The sequence below is a fragment of the Heptranchias perlo genome, chromosome 19 (assembly GCF_035084215.1).
Source record: "Heptranchias perlo isolate sHepPer1 chromosome 19, sHepPer1.hap1, whole genome shotgun sequence".
Lineage (NCBI taxonomy): Eukaryota > Metazoa > Chordata > Chondrichthyes > Hexanchiformes > Hexanchidae > Heptranchias > Heptranchias perlo.
Window position 1 is genome coordinate 46,691,078 of NC_090343.1, and position 16,068 is coordinate 46,707,145.

Sequence of the window (16,068 nt, forward strand, 5' to 3'; positions counted from 1 at the left end):
TTCCAGGGTTTCCATATCACTAACCATGTGTAGGAACCAATACTGGACAAAGTATTCTAAATGAGGCCTAACCAAGGTCTTGTGCAAGGGTAATATACTGTTTTTTTGTTTTGTATTGCATCATCCTGGCCATATATCCTAGTCTTCTATTTGCTTTTGCAATAGCCTTGTGATACTGGTCAAAAACCTTCAGAGATTCACGTACTATAACACTGAGGTCTTTCTCTCGCTCAACAGCATTAAGCTCGTAACCCTGCCTGGTGTACACGTGCGTGCCGTTGGTCCTACCCACGTGTGTAACACTATTTATCTGTATTAAATCACATCTGCCGGCGCTGTCCCATTCCCCCATTACATCTAGACCTGCCTATAGCCTACTTTTCTCATCTGAGATCCCAACACCCGCACAGATCTTTGTACCACCCACCAACTTATGGACAGTTCCCCTGATGCCTTCATCCAGATCATTAACAAAGACTGTGAAGAGCTATAGTCCGAACACCACATACCTGCAAAGAGGTGCAATCAACTTTCAGGCCTTGCTGATCAGCACGTGCCAGCCCAATGCTGCCAGGTAGCCACAGTTGTCCTTGCAGCAGGTGGCACTGCCTCTCTGCTAACCCAGACCTTGAGAAGTCAGATGCCATGGTAATTCCCTGGTAGATGCACCAGGGTCGGCAGACATCTTGGCGGTTGCTACCAATCAGGTAACACCAGCTCTTGATCACCTTGCTATCCCTTCTTTCATGCAGTGCCATGTAAAGTACCATGTGAAGAATGAACTAGTGTGATTGGAGGCGGGGGCTTTCTGAACAACCGTCCAGCTTAATGGCATTCACTTCCGTTGATGCCATCCGGGGACTGCTGCGCAGCCTTCTTTGGAAAGAAGACAGCCCCCCCATCCACCCCCTAAGCAGCATAATGTCTCGCAAAGTGAGTTCATTTAGACTAGTTAGGAGGGGAAAATCCACACTGTAAGTCAAAAAGTGTGAGAAAAAGACCAGCAGGACCTATGAGCAGGGTTGGGACAGTCACCCAAATAAGATTTCTGTACACAAATGCACAGAGCATAAGAAATAAAACAAATAAATTTAAAAGCATAAATTCAGCTTAAATGTCGTAGCCATTACAGAGTCCTGGTTACAAGCTGGGCTTGACTGGGAGCTAAATGTTCCAGGTAGACGGGAAAGTAGGGTTCAGGTCGCAATCAGATCAGCCATGATCTTATCAAATGGCAGAGCAGGCTCGAGGGGCCGAATGGCCTCTCTGCTCCTGCCCTTAATTCGTATGTTCGTGTGTTTGTGTATTCTAGGATCTTTAGAAAGGACAGTGACATTGGGAAAGGTGGAGGAGGAGCAATATTGATAAAGGACACAGTTATATCAGTGAGGGTGATCAGACAGTGGAAACACTATGGGTTGAATTAAGGGATGGTAAAGGATGCTGGGAGTTGCCTACAGTCCTCCTGATAGTAGTGATGTAGTGATGGGATGTATAAATATGGAGATCTGGGAAACATGTGGCAAAAACAATGTGGTTATAATGGGAGATTTTAATTTTCACAGACTGGGAGAAGCAGAATGGCTCAAGTAGTAAAGGCAATGAATTTCTATAATCCCGGACAGTTTTCTGGAACAATCGGGGTGAAATTTGTCTTGGCAAAAACGGGCAATAACGAATCAGCAACGAGTTTTACACTCCGTCTGATTTTCTTTTCCATTAAAGTCCAATGAGATCAATACTGGGACTTAAAGGGTTAAATTATGAGGACAGTTTGCAAAAACCTGGTTTGTATTGAGCAAAGGCGAGTCAATGGGGTTGAGGTACAGGTAAGCCTTGATCTAATGGAATGGCGGAACAGGCTCAATCTGCACCTCGACTCTATCTACCCATTTGATTCATAACCCTTGATACCCCGACCTAACAAAAATCTAACGAAACCAAATGCAAAATACTACGGGTGCTGGAAATCTGAAATAAAAAACATGAAAATGCTGGAAAAGCTCAGCAAGTGAGGCAGCATCTATGGAGAAAGAAACAGAATTAACATTTCAGGTCGAAAACCTTTCATCAGACGAAAGGTCTTTGACCTGAAATGTTGGCCCCGATATTACCAGGGAGGCGGGATGGGAGCAGAGAGGGGGGGGGGGGGCAATGGGCACATGGGTAACTCGCCCAGTAAAATCCGTTCGTTTCCCATGCGATCGCGGGTAAATTGAAGCCACTTTCCATGGCTTTCGGGTTTCCCGTCGTCAACCTGCGCAGCGGGCGGACTGCGCACCCGCATCACAGGCTGTCAGCTGGAGGAGCCCTATTTAAAGGGGCAGTCCTCCAATGGCTGCTCCTGCAGCAAAAAACCAAAAGTACAGAATGGAGCAGCCCAGGGGAAAGGCTGCTCCCAGATTTACCGATGCCTCACTCCAGGTCCTACTGGATGGGGTGAGGAGGAGGAGGGATATTTTCTACCCGGCGGATGGGAGGAAGTGCCCTGCCTCTGCCACCAAGAAGGCCTGGCTCAAGGTGGCAGAGGAGGTCACCAGCAGCAGCAACATCTCCCGCACCTGGGTCCAGGGCAGGAAGCACTTCAATGACCTAACTAGGTCAGCCAAAGTGAGTACACTTACTCATTCTCCTACACTCCGTCTTCCACATCACCGCCCCCACCCCCAAACTCCTTCTGCACTGCCAACATTACTCTATCACATCACTCCTCACACCCACTCAAACCTCATCCTCAACTTACCTGCGCTTCCTCACCTCCCCAGTACTCACCCCACCACTACCACTCAACCCAATCCTCATACAATGTCATGATTCTGTCTCATACTCACCCTCTGATGCATCTCTTTCACGGTCAGCCTCACCCAAACCAATGCATTCATCGGTTGGCCACGTCACCATCCCCCACTCACGCCTCTCTACTTTCTCCCCTTATAGGAGAAGAGAGCCCAGAATGCACGGGAGAGAGCGAAGACCAGAGGGGGGCCACAACATCAGGTCGTCCTCACAGACTCAGAGCAGGAGGCTCTTGAAGTGAGCCACACCCTCGAGTGCCTGTCCATCGGGGACGCCGAGACTGCCACCCGACAAACGGCTGGTGACAGAACTTTAACATTCAGCACTCACAATAGCAAATGATGTTAACATGCCTTGCCATCTTCAGCACCTCAACATCTGTCATCATGCTTAATATTGCCTCCTGTTCTCTTACAGGGCCTTCAGCGACCGCCGTGACGGCGGAGGGCGATTCCTCAGAGGACCTGTTGGCCTCCGAGGGGACACCGTCACATCTGAGTGAGCCATCCACCAGCGCAAATATACACACCTCGGTGGGTCCCCGTCCTCACTTAGTTGGGGCCACACATGGTGAGTCACCACACACATGTGAGCACGAGCAGACACTGGTGGCAGGGGCAGCTGTGGAGAGTCCGCGTCAGTGGGAGCACTCTTCTCCAGGCTCTGCTCAGCTGGACACAGATGCTGAACCCTGGGGGCCAACCTTTAAAAGGAGAATGATTGAGGGGCTGCAGCACATTTGCGAGGTGCTGGAACAGGTGCCACGCGCACTCTCCACAATCACACAAAGGATGAAGGAGTCCAACTCCTGCATTAGTGGAATGGTGGCACAGGTACAGGAGGGAATCTCTGAGATACTGTCACAGGGAGAGAGGGCATCTCTGAGATAGTGTCACGGGTAAGTGTGGGAATGTCTGCAATGGAGGGAAGGCTAGCCTCCATTGAGCTTCAAGCACGCCTCAGGGTTAGCAACTTTCTGCCGCCTTAAACAGGCAGGCAGATTTTCTGGCGCTTGCCTTAAAAGGCTTCACACGTGTCCTCCAAACTGTCGTCCAGCAGGGTGGTAGGAGTGTTGTGGGCCTGGCCCAGGAGAGGGATGATGGCGAAAGGGGACATGGGAAGTGGGGACACCACTCAAAGCGCTCCCACGTCTAACCCGTTGCCCCCCCTCTTAACCAGTACATGCAATGCTGCCTTCTCTCCAGGAGGCCGAGTCTGCCCCTGCACAGTTGCAGGTGGAGCAGTCTTTGGAGGGGCCCTCACGTGCACCGAAACCCAGAGGGCGTAGGCCCAAAGCATCTAATTGGTCAGGGCATGAAGAAGAGCAACCTGCCACTACCTCTGCTGCAGCCACAGGGGATGCACCACATAGGAGTAGTCGTAAGCGTAAGGCAAAGGTTTTGTGAGCACAAAGGGGATGCACAAGGGTGTTTGATGGTTTGTCATGTTTTTTATTTATATTTGATTTTTGTTAATGGCACATTAAATATTATTATTGTCACCACTACTGCCACGTCTTGGCCATTCTTGACTGGCTTGTGTAATAAGTCCCTTTAATGAGGTTCACCATGAACACCCACACTTGATGCCACCCATTGGGTCACCCTACAGTGGGTGTATGTGTAGTTGCACGACTATGTTGTGCAGGTGCCTGTGGTGCAGCACTGTGTTGTGGAGCTCCATGTGGCGGAGGTAGACGGTATGCCTGGCGAGGCTGGTGATGTTGCTCATCCTCGGATGAAGTGATGAATGCAGCTATGGCAACCCCCATCCTGACGGTGTGCGTTTGAGGGGGTCCGCAAAGTAGGTAAATGTGTTTGCACAGCAGAGTTTTGGGTATAAATTAATAATTTTGAGTGGAAGGACAAAGGTGTTGCAGCCAAAACTTTGTCTGAAGTGACACAGAGTGCCCTGCTGCAATAAATGAGGTTTTCCCCCCGCCTGTCAAATAATCCTTTGCATCTCCCACTGGCTGCTGACTGAAACACGTCTGCTCCAGCAGGGAGTGTTTCCCACAGTACGGGAAACACGCTGAGGATCCTTCAAAATTGCAGCCCTGCCAAAATCTCCACTCAATGAGGTCTGTCAAGTACCTCAAGTATCTAAATAACTATGTAAAGCAGCATCCCTCCGGCTTTAATTGACGGTGGGAGTCCCGCATGCGGGAGCTGCGCGTGCCGGAACGCGTCACTGGGGATCCCGGAAGTCAGTGGGTTGGAGCCGGGCTCCGAACCCGCTCTGGGATTCCGCCATTTTAGGAGCCCCGCCCCCCCCCACTCACCCGCTCGGCCATCCGAAAATCGGCCCCATTAGCTCTGTTTCTTTCTCCTCAGAAATCTAGCAATCTCAGTCTTGAAAGTTTTAATTGACACCCCACCCCCAACATCCACAGCCTTTTGGAGAGCAAGTTCCAGATTTCCACTACCCTTTGTGTGAAAAAATGCTTCCTGATTTCACTCTTAGATTAGTTCTAATTTTAAGATGATGTCCTCATGTTCTGGATTCCCCCACCAGAGGAAATTGTTTTTCAGTATCTACCCTATTGAATCCATTTGTCATTTTAAATACCTCGATCAGATCACCTCTCAATCTTCTAAACTCAAGGGAATTTAAGCCAAATTTATGCAACTAGTCCTCATAACTTAACCCTTTAAGATCTGGTGAATCTGCACTGCACCCCCTCCAAGGCCAATATATCCTTCCTGAGGTTCAGTGCCCAAAACTGAACGCAGTCTCCAGATACAGTCTGACCAAGGCTCAGTACAACTGAAGCATAACTTTCTCCCCTTTGTATTCCAGCCCCCTTGAGATAAAGGCCAACATTTTATTAGCCTTTTTGATTATTTATTGTACCTGTGCACTAGCTTCTAATCATTTGTGTACCTGGACATCCAAATCCCTTGTCTCCTCCACAGTTCCTAATCTCACCATTTAAAAAATGTGTTGCACTCCCAGTGTGGGGTGTTACAGTGGATTACATTTCTGTTGCAGTGTGTTACATTCCCAGTGCTGCCTGTTACAGTTTATTATGCTCCTTTTCAGTGTGTTACTCTCCAGGTGCTGCCTGTTGCAATTTAAATTCCAGTGACAGCGTATTACACTATCGGTGCTGTCTGGTGCAGTTACACTCCCAGTACAGTGAATTACACTCCCAGTGCTGCCTGTTACAGTTACACTTTGGTGCTGCCTTTTAGAGTTATACCCCCCGTTAGTGCGTTACACTCATGGTGTTGCCTGTTACATTGTATTACGCTCCTGTTACAGTGTATTATACAACTGATACTGGTTGTTTTACACCCATTACAGACTTTTACATAACTAGTACTGATTATTACAGTGTGTTACACTCCTGTTACAGTGTATCATACTTACTGTGTTTCCTGTTATAATGTATTGCTCTTCCATTATAATGTGTTAGACTCATTGCTGGCTGATACAGTGTATTACATTCCTGTTACAATGTATCACACTCCTAATCCTTCCTGTTATAGTTACATTCCTGTAACAGTGTGATACATTGCTCTTACAATGTGCTACATTCCCAGTGCTGCCTACTACAGTGTATTACATTCCTGTTAGTGGTGTATTATTTCTAGTACTGTCTATTTCAGTTACATAACCTGTTATTATGTGTTACTGTCCTGATACAGTGTGTTACCTTCCTGTTAGAATATATTACACTCCTATTTTCAGAGTAGTACTTCCCAGTACTTCCTGTTGTAGTTCTACTCCTGTTACAGTGTGTTATAATCCTGGTGCTGGATATTAAAATATTATACATCTGTTGCAATGTGTTATTGCCAGTACTAGCTTTTATAGTCTATTACACACCTGTTACTGTATGTTACACTTCTGTTACTATGTATTGCACTTCTAATGCTGCCTGTTACAGTTATACTCCCAATACACCATGTTACACTCCATGTACTGAGAGTAACAGTGCATTACACTCCTACTACAATGTGTTACATACTCAGTATGGAGTGCTATTTTTACATGTTAACCCCTCAATGCTGGATGTTACAGTGCGTTATTCTCTCAGTGCTGTTTGTTATACTCTTGGTGCTGGGTATTATAGTGTATTATACAACAGTTGCAGTATGTTACACTCCTATTACAGTGCATTACACACTTGGTGCTGCTTGTTACAGTATATTACACTCCTTTTGCAATGTGTTATACTCCTGTTAAGGGGTAACATACTGGAACAGGAGTAAAACACATTGCAACAGGAGTGCAATCCCAGTGCTGCATGTTACAGTTTATTACACTCTTGTTTTATTGCATTAAACTCCTGATACTGTCTGTTACTGTTTATTATACTCTTACAGTCTATTACACACCCAGTTCCACCTTTTGCACTTAAACTCCAGTTACAGCGTATTATACTCCTGGTACTCTCTATTTCAGTTATATTCCTGTTATGGTCCAAGTGATGCCTGTTACATTTACACTCCTATTACAGTATATTACACTGCCAGAGTTAGTCTCCTATTAAAATGTTTTACACTCCTATTGCAGTGTATTATACTCCCAGTGCTTCCTGTTATAGTGTGTTTTATTTCTGTAAAAATGAGTTGCACTCTTGGTGCTGGGTGTTACACTATAGGATTGTCTATTCCAGTGTATTACAATCCTGTTATACTGTATTGTAGTCATATTTCAATGTATCAACAACAGCAACAACTTGCATTTATATAGCGCTTTTAACGTAGTAAAATGTCCCAAGGCGCTTCACAGGAGCAATTATGAAACAAAGTTTGACACCGAGCCACATAAGGAGATATTAGGACAGGTGACCAAAAGCTTGGTCAAAAAGATAGGTTTTAAGGAGAGTCTTAAAGGAGGAGAGAGAGGTAGAGAGGCGGAGAGGTACAGGGAAGGAGTTTCAGAGCTTAAGGCCTAGGCAGCTGAAGGCACGGCCTCAAATGGTGGAGCGATGAAAATCGGGGATGTGCAAGAAGCCAGAATTGGAAGAACGCAGAGATATTGGAAGGATGCATGGTTGGAGGAGGCTATGGAGATAGGGTCTTTTGCACTCCTGTTTGTTTACAGAGTATTACTTTCTAGTGCTGTATATTACAGTTACACTTTTGATACACTCCTGTTACAGTGTATCACACCCCTGGTACTGCCTGTTACAATTATACTCCTGTTATAGTTTTTTTACACTCCTGTTACAATGTCTTATACTCCTGTTATGCAACATTGCTGTGTTGCAGTGCGTTACACTCTTGTTGCAGTATTCTACAGCAATGTTCCAATCCGGCCAATTACAGCCCCATCAGTCCACTCTCAATCATCAGCAAAGTGATGGAAGGTGTCGTCAACAGTGCTATCAAGCGGCACTTACTCACCAATAGCCTGCTCACCAATGCTCAGTTCGGGTTCTGCCAGGACCACTCGGCTCCAGACCTCATTACAGCCTTGGTCCAAACATGGACAAAAGAGCTGAATTCCAGAGGTGAGGTGAGAGTGACTGCCCTTGACATCAAGGCAGCATTTGCCCGAGTGTGGCACCAAGGAGCCCTAGTAAAATTGAAGTCAATGGGAATCAGGGGGAAAACTCTCCAGTGGCTGGAGTCATACCTAGCACAAAGGAAGATGGTAGTGGTTGCTGGAGGCCAATCATCTCAGCCCCAGGACATTGCTGCAGGAGTTCCTCAGGGCAGTGTCCTAGGCCCAACCATCTTCAGCTGCTTCATCAATGACCTTCCCTCCATCATAAGGTCAGAAATGCAGATGTTCACTGATGATTGCACAGTGTTCAGTTCCATTCGCAACCCCTCAAATAATGAAGCAGTCCGTGCCCGCATGCAGCAAGACCTGGACAACATCCAGGTTTGGGCTGATAAGTGGCCAGTAACATTCGCGCCAGACAAGTGCCAGGTAATGACCATCTCCAACAAGAGAGAGTCTAACCACCTCCCCATGACATTCAACGGCATTACCATCGCTGAATTCCCCACAATCAACATCCTGGGTGTCACCATTGACCAGAAACTTAACTGGACCGGCCACATAAATACTGTGGCTACAAGAGCAGGTCAGAGGCTGGGTATTCTGCGGCGAGTGACTCACCTCCTGACTCCCCAAAGCCTTTCCACCATTTACAAGGCACAAGTCAGGAGTGTGATGGAATACTCTCTACTTGCCTGGATGAGTGCAGCTCCAACAACACTCAAGAAGCTCAACACCATCCAGGACAAAGCAGCCCGCTTGATTGGCATCCCATCCACCACCCTAGACATTCACTCCCTTCACCACCGGCGCACTGTGGCTGCAGTGTGTACCATCCACAGGATGCACTGCAGCAACTCGCCAAGGCTTCTTCGACAGCACCTCCCAAACCCGCGACCTCTGCCGCCTAGAAGGACAAGGGCAGCAGGCACATGGGAACAACACCACCTGCACGTTCCCCCTCCAAGTCACACACCATCCCGACTTGGAAATATATCACCATTCCTTCATCGTCGCTGAGTCAAAATCCTGGAACTCCCTTCCTAACAGCACTGTGGGAGAACCTTCACTACACGGACTGCAGCGGTTCAAGAAGGCAGCTCACCACCACCTTCTCAAGGGCAATTAGTGATGGGCAATAAATGCTGGCCTCGCCAGCAATGCCCACATCCCATGAACAAATAAAAAAAATTATGTTCTAGTCCTGTTACAATGTGTTACAATCATGTTGCAATGTGCTACACTCATAATGGTGCATTACACTTGTGTTGCAATGGGCTCAAGTATGTGACCATGCATTACATTTGTGTTGCAATGTGCTACAGTCCTGTGATTATGCATCACACTCATGTTGGTGCATTACACTTGTGTTGCAATGGGCTCAAGTACTGTGATTATGCATCACACTCACAATGGTGCATTACACTTATGTTGCAATGCCTTACAGTCCTGTGATGGTGCATTACACTTGTGTTGCAATGTGCTCCAGTCCTGTGACAATGCATTACACTTGTGCTGCAATGCGTTCCAGTTCTGTTACAGTGTGTTGTAATGTGCTCCAGTCCTGTGACAGTGCGTTAAACTCATAGAAACATAGAAAATAGGAGCAGGAGTAGGCCATTCGGCCCTCTGAGCCTGCTCCACCATTCAATATGATCATGGCTGATCCTCTATCTCAATACCATATTCCCGCTCTCTCCCCATACCCCTTGATGCCTTTTGTGTCTAGAAATCTATCTCGCTCCTTCTTAAATATATTCAGTGTCTTGACCTCCACAGCCTCCTGTGGTAAAGAATTCCACAGGTTCACCACCCTCTGAGTGAAGAAATTTCTCCTCATCTCAGTCCTAAATGTCCTACCCCATATCCTGAGACTCTGACCCCTTGTTCTGGACCCCCCCCGCCCCAGCCAGGGGAAATATCCTCCCTGCATCCAGTCTGTCTAGCCCTGTCAGAATTTTATATGTTTCAACGAGATACCCTCTCATTCTTCTAAACTCGAGTGAATACAGGCCGAGTCGACCCAATCTCTCCTCATATGACAGGACTGCCATCCCAGGAATCAGTCTGGTGAACCTTCGCTGCACTCCCTCTATGGCAAGTACATTCTTTCTTAGGTAAGGGACCAAAACTGCACACAATACTCCAGGTGTGGTCTCACCAACGCCCTGTATAACTGCAGTAAGACATCCTTGCTCCTGTACTCAAATCCTCTTGCAATGAAGGCCAATATACCATTTGCCTTCCTAACTGCTTGCTGCACCTGCATGTTTGCTTTCAGTGACTGGTATACAAGGACACCCAGGTCCCTTTGTACATCAACATTTCCCAATCTATCACCATTTAAATAAGACTCTGCCTTTCTGTTTTTCCTTCCAAAGTGGATAGCTTCACATTTACACATTATACTGCATCTGCCATGTATTTGCCCACTCAGTCAACTTGTCTAAATCGCCTTGAAGCCTCTTTGCCTCCTCCTCTCAACTCATGATCCCACCTAGTTTTGTGTCGTCAGCAAACTTGGAAATATTACATTTGGTTCTCACATCCAAATCTTTGATATATATTGTGAATAGCTGGGGCCCAAGCACTGATCCCTGCGGTACCGCACGAGTCACTGCCTGCCACCCTGAAAAAGACCCTTTTATTCCTACTCTCTGTTTCCTGACTGTTAACCAATTTTCAATCCATGCCAGTATATTACCAGGACAAATCCAATCTGGCCAATTACAGCCCCATCAGTCTACTCTCAATCATCAGCAAAGTGATGGAAAGTGTCATCGACAGTGCCATCAAGCGGCACTTACTCACCAATAACCTGCTCACCAATGCTCAGTTTGGGTTCCGCCAGGACCACTCGGCTCCAGACCTCATTACAGCCTTGGTCCAAACATGGACAAAAGAGCTGAATTCCAGAGGTGAGGTGAGAGTGACTGCCCTTGACATCAAGGCAGCATTTGCCCGAGTGTGGCACCAAGGAGCCCTAGTAAAATTGAAGTCAATGGGAATCAGGGGGAAAACTCTCCAGTGGCTGGAGTCATACCTAGCACAAAGGAAGATGGTAGTTGTTGTTGGAGGCCAATCATCTCAGCCCCAGGACATTGCTGCAGGAGTTCCTCAGGGCAGTGTCCTAGGCCCAACCATCTTCAGCTGCTTCATCAATGACCTTCCCTCCATCATAAGGTCAGAAATGCAGATGTTCACTGATGATTGCACAGTGTTCAGTTCCATTCGCAACCCCTCAAATAATGAAGCAGTCCGTGCCCGCATGCAGCAAGACCTGGACAACATCCAGGTTTGGGCTGATAAGTGGCCAGTAACATTCGCGCCAGACAAGTGCCAGGTAATGACCATCTCCAACAAGAGAGAGTCTAACCACCTCCCCTTGACATTCAACGGCATTACCATCGCTGAATTCCCCACAATCAACATCCTGGGTGTCACCATTGACCAGAAACTTAACTGGACCGGCCACATAAATACTGTGGCTACAAGAGCAGGTCAGAGGCTGGGTATTCTGCGGCGAGTGACTCACCTCCTGACTCCCCAAAGCCTTTCCACCATTTACAAGGCACAAGTCAGGAGTGTGATGGAATACTCTCTACTTGCCTGGATGAGTGCAGCTCCAACAACACTCAAGAAGCTCAACACCATCCAGGACAAAGCAGCCCGCTTGATTGGCATCCCATCCACCACCCTAGACATTCACTCCCTTCACCACCGGCGCACTGTGGCTGCAGTGTGTACCATCCACAGGATGCACTGCAGCAACTCGCCAAGGCTTCTTCGACAGCACCTCCCAAACCCGCGACCTCTGCCGCCTAGAAGGACAAGGGCAGCAGGCACATGGGAACAACACCACCTGCACGTTCCCCCTCCAAGTCACACACCATCCCGACTTGGAAATATATCACCGTTCCTTCATCGTCGCTGGGTCAAAATCCTGGAACTCCCTTCCTAACAGCACTGTGGGAGAACCTTCACTACACGGACTGCAGCGGTTCAAGAAGGCAGCTCACCACCACCTTCTCAAGGGCAATTAGTGATGGGCAATAAATGCTGGCCTCGCCAGCAATGCCCACATCCCATGAACAAATAAAAAAAATTATGTTCTAGTCCTGTGACAGTGCACTACACTCCTGTTACAATGTGTTACAATCATGTTGCAATTTGCTAAACTCATAATGGTGCATTACACTTGTGTTGCAATGGGCTCAAGTATGTGACAATGCATTACACTTGTGCTGCAATGCGTTCCAGTTCTGTTACAGTGTGTTGTAATGTGCTCCAGTCCTGTGACAGTGCATTAAACTCATAGAAACATAGAAAATAGGAGCAGGAGTAGGCCATTCGGCCCTCCGAGCCTGCTCCACCATTCAATATGATCATGGCTGATCCTCTATCTCAATACCATATTCCCGCTCTCTCCCCATACCCCTTGATGCCTTTTGTGTCTAGAAATCTATCTAGCTCCTTCTTAAATATATTCAGTGTCTTGACCTCCACAGCCTCCTGTGGTAAAGAATTCCACAGGTTCACCACCCTCTGAGTGAAGAAATTTCTCCTCATCTCAGTCCTAAATGTCCTACCCCATATCCTGAGACTCTGACCCCTTGTTCTGGACCCCCCCCCCGCCCCAGCCAGGGGAAATATCCTCCCTGCATCCAGTCTGTCTAGCCCTGTCAGAATTTTATATGTTTCAACGAGATACCCTCTCATTCTTCTAAACTCGAGTGAATACAGGCCGAGTCGACCCAATCTCTCCTCATATGACAGGACTGCCATCCCAGGAATCAGTCTGGTGAACCTTCGCTGCACTCCCTCTATGGCAAGTACATTCTTTCTTAGGTAAGGGACCAAAACTGCACACAATACTCCAGGTGTGGTCTCACCAACGCCCTGTATAACTGCAGTAAGACATCCTTGCTCCTGTACTCAAATCCTCTTGCAATGAAGGCCAATATACCATTTGCCTTCCTAACTGCTTGCTGCACCTGCATGTTTGCTTTCAGTGACTGGTATACAAGGACACCCAGGTCCCTTTGTACATCAACATTTCCCAATCTATCACCATTTAAATAAGACTCTGCCTTTCTGTTTTTCCTTCCAAAGTGGATAGCTTCACATTTACACATTATACTGCATCTGCCATGTATTTGCCCACTCAGTCAACTTGTCTAAATCGCCTTGAAGCCTCTTTGCCTCCTCCTCTCAACTCATGATCCCACCTAGTTTTGTGTCGTCAGCAAACTTGGAAATATTACATTTGGTTCTCACATCCAAATCTTTGATATATATTGTGAATAGCTGGGGCCCAAGCACTGATCCCTGCGGTACCCCACAAGTCACTGCCTGCCATCCCTAAAAAGACCTTTTTATTCCTACTCTCTGTTTCCCGACTGTTAACCAATTTTCAATCCATGCCAGTACATTACCAGGACAAATCCAATCTGGCCAATTACTGCCCCTTCAGTCTACTCTCAATCATCAGCAAAGTGATGGAAAGTGTCATCGACAGTGCTATCAAGCAGCACTTACTCACCAATAACCTGCTCACCGATGCTCAGTTTGGGTTCCGCCAGCACCACTCGGCTCCAGACCTCATTATAGTCTTGGTCAAAACATGGACAAAAGACCTGAATTACAGAGGTGAGGTGAGAGTGACTGCCCTTGACATCAAGGCAGCATTTGACTGAGTGTGGCACCAAGGAGCCCAAGTAAAATTGAAGTCAATGGGAATCAGGGGGAAAACTCTCCAGTGGCTGGAGTCATACCTAGCACAAAGGAAGATGTAGTGGTTGTTGGAGGCCAATCTCAGCCCCAGGACATTGCTGCAGGAGTTCCTCAGGGCAGTGTCCTAGGCCCAACCATCTTCAGCTGCTTCATCAATGACCTTCCCTCCATCATAAGGTCAGTAACGGGGATGTTCGCTGATGATTGCACAGTGTTCAGTTCCATTCGCAACCCCTCAAATAATGAAGCAGTCCGAGCCCGCATGCAGCAAGACCTGGACAACATCCAGGCTTGGGCTGATAAGTGGCAAGCAACATTCATGCCAGACAAGTGCCAGGCAATGACCATCTCCAACAAGAGAGAGTCTAACCACCTCCCCTTGACATTCAACGGCATTACCATCACTAAATCCCCCACCATCAACATCCTGGGGGTCACCACTGACCAGAAACTTAACTGGACCAGCCATATAAATTCTGTGGCTACAAGAGCAGGTCAGAGGCTGGGTATTCTGCGGCGAGTGACTCACCTCCTGACTCCCCAAAGCCTTTCCACCATCTACAAGGCACAAGTCAGGAGTGTGATGGAATACTCTCCACTTGCCTGGATGAGTGCAGCTCCAACAACACTCAAGAAGCTCAACACCATCCAGGACAAAGCAGCCCGCTTGATTGGCACCCCATCCACCAACCTAAACATTCACTCCCTTCACCACCGGCGCACTGTGGCTGCAGTGTGTACCATCCACAGGATGCACTGCAGCAACTCACCAAGGCTTCTTCGACAGCACCTCCCAAACCCGCGACCTCTACCACCTAGAAGGACAAGAGCAGCAGGCACATGGGAACAACACCACCTGCACGTTCCCCTCCAAGTCACACACCATCCCGACTTGGAAATATATCGCCGTTCCTTCATCGTCGCTGGGTCAAAATCCTGGAACTCCCTTCCTAACAGCACTGTGGGAGAACCTTCACCACACGGACTGCAGCGGTTCAAGAAAGCAGCTCACCACCACCTTCTCAAGGGCAATTAGTGATGGGCAATAAATGCTGGCCTCGCCAGTGACGCCCACATCCCATGAACGAATAAAAAAAAAATTACCCCCAATCCCATGTGCTTTAATTTTGCACACTAACCTCTTTTGTTTAGACTTTGTCAAAGGCCTTCTGAAAATCCAAATAAACCAAATCCACTGGTTCTCCTTGATCAATTCTACCACTTACATCCTCAAAAAACTCCAGTAGGTTTGTCAAACATGATTTCCCTTTCACAAATCCATGTTAACTTTTTCTAATCCTGTTGATATTTTCTAAGTGTCCTGTTATCACATCATTTATAATAGACTCTAGTATCTACCCTACTACTGATGTTAGGCTAACCGGTCTGTAGTTCCCTGTTTTCTCTCTCCCTCCTTTTTTAAATAAAATAACTTGTGTTCCAATGTGCTCCAGTGCTGTGACTATACATTACACTCGTGTTGCAGTGAGCTCCAGTCCTGACATGTTGCATTACACTTGTGTTGCATTGTGCTCCAGTCCTGTGATCGTGCATTACACTCGAGTTCCAATGTGCTCCAGTGCTGTGACTATACATTACACTCGTGCTGCAATGTGCTACAGTCCTGTGTCTGTGCATTACACTCATGTTGCATGGTGCTCCAGTCCTATGACAGCGTGTTCCGATGTGCTCCCTGTGACTGTACATTACACTCGTATTGCAATGTGCTCCATTCCTGTGATGGTGCATTACACTCGTGTTGCAATGTGCTCCAGTCCTGTGATGGTGCATTACACTCGTTCTGCAATGCGTTCCAGTTCTGTGACATCGTGTTATACTCGTGTTGCAATGTTATACATTCCTGTAATGATGCATTACACTCATGTTGCAATGCATTCCAGTCCTGTGTCAGTGCATTACACTCGTGTTTCATTGTGTTCCAGTTCTGTCACAGCGCATTACACTTAGGAACATAGGAACATAGGAACAGGAGTAGGCCATTCAGCCCCTTGGGACTGCTCCGCCATTTGATAAGATCATGGCTGATCTGTGATCTAACTCCATATACCTGCCTTTGGC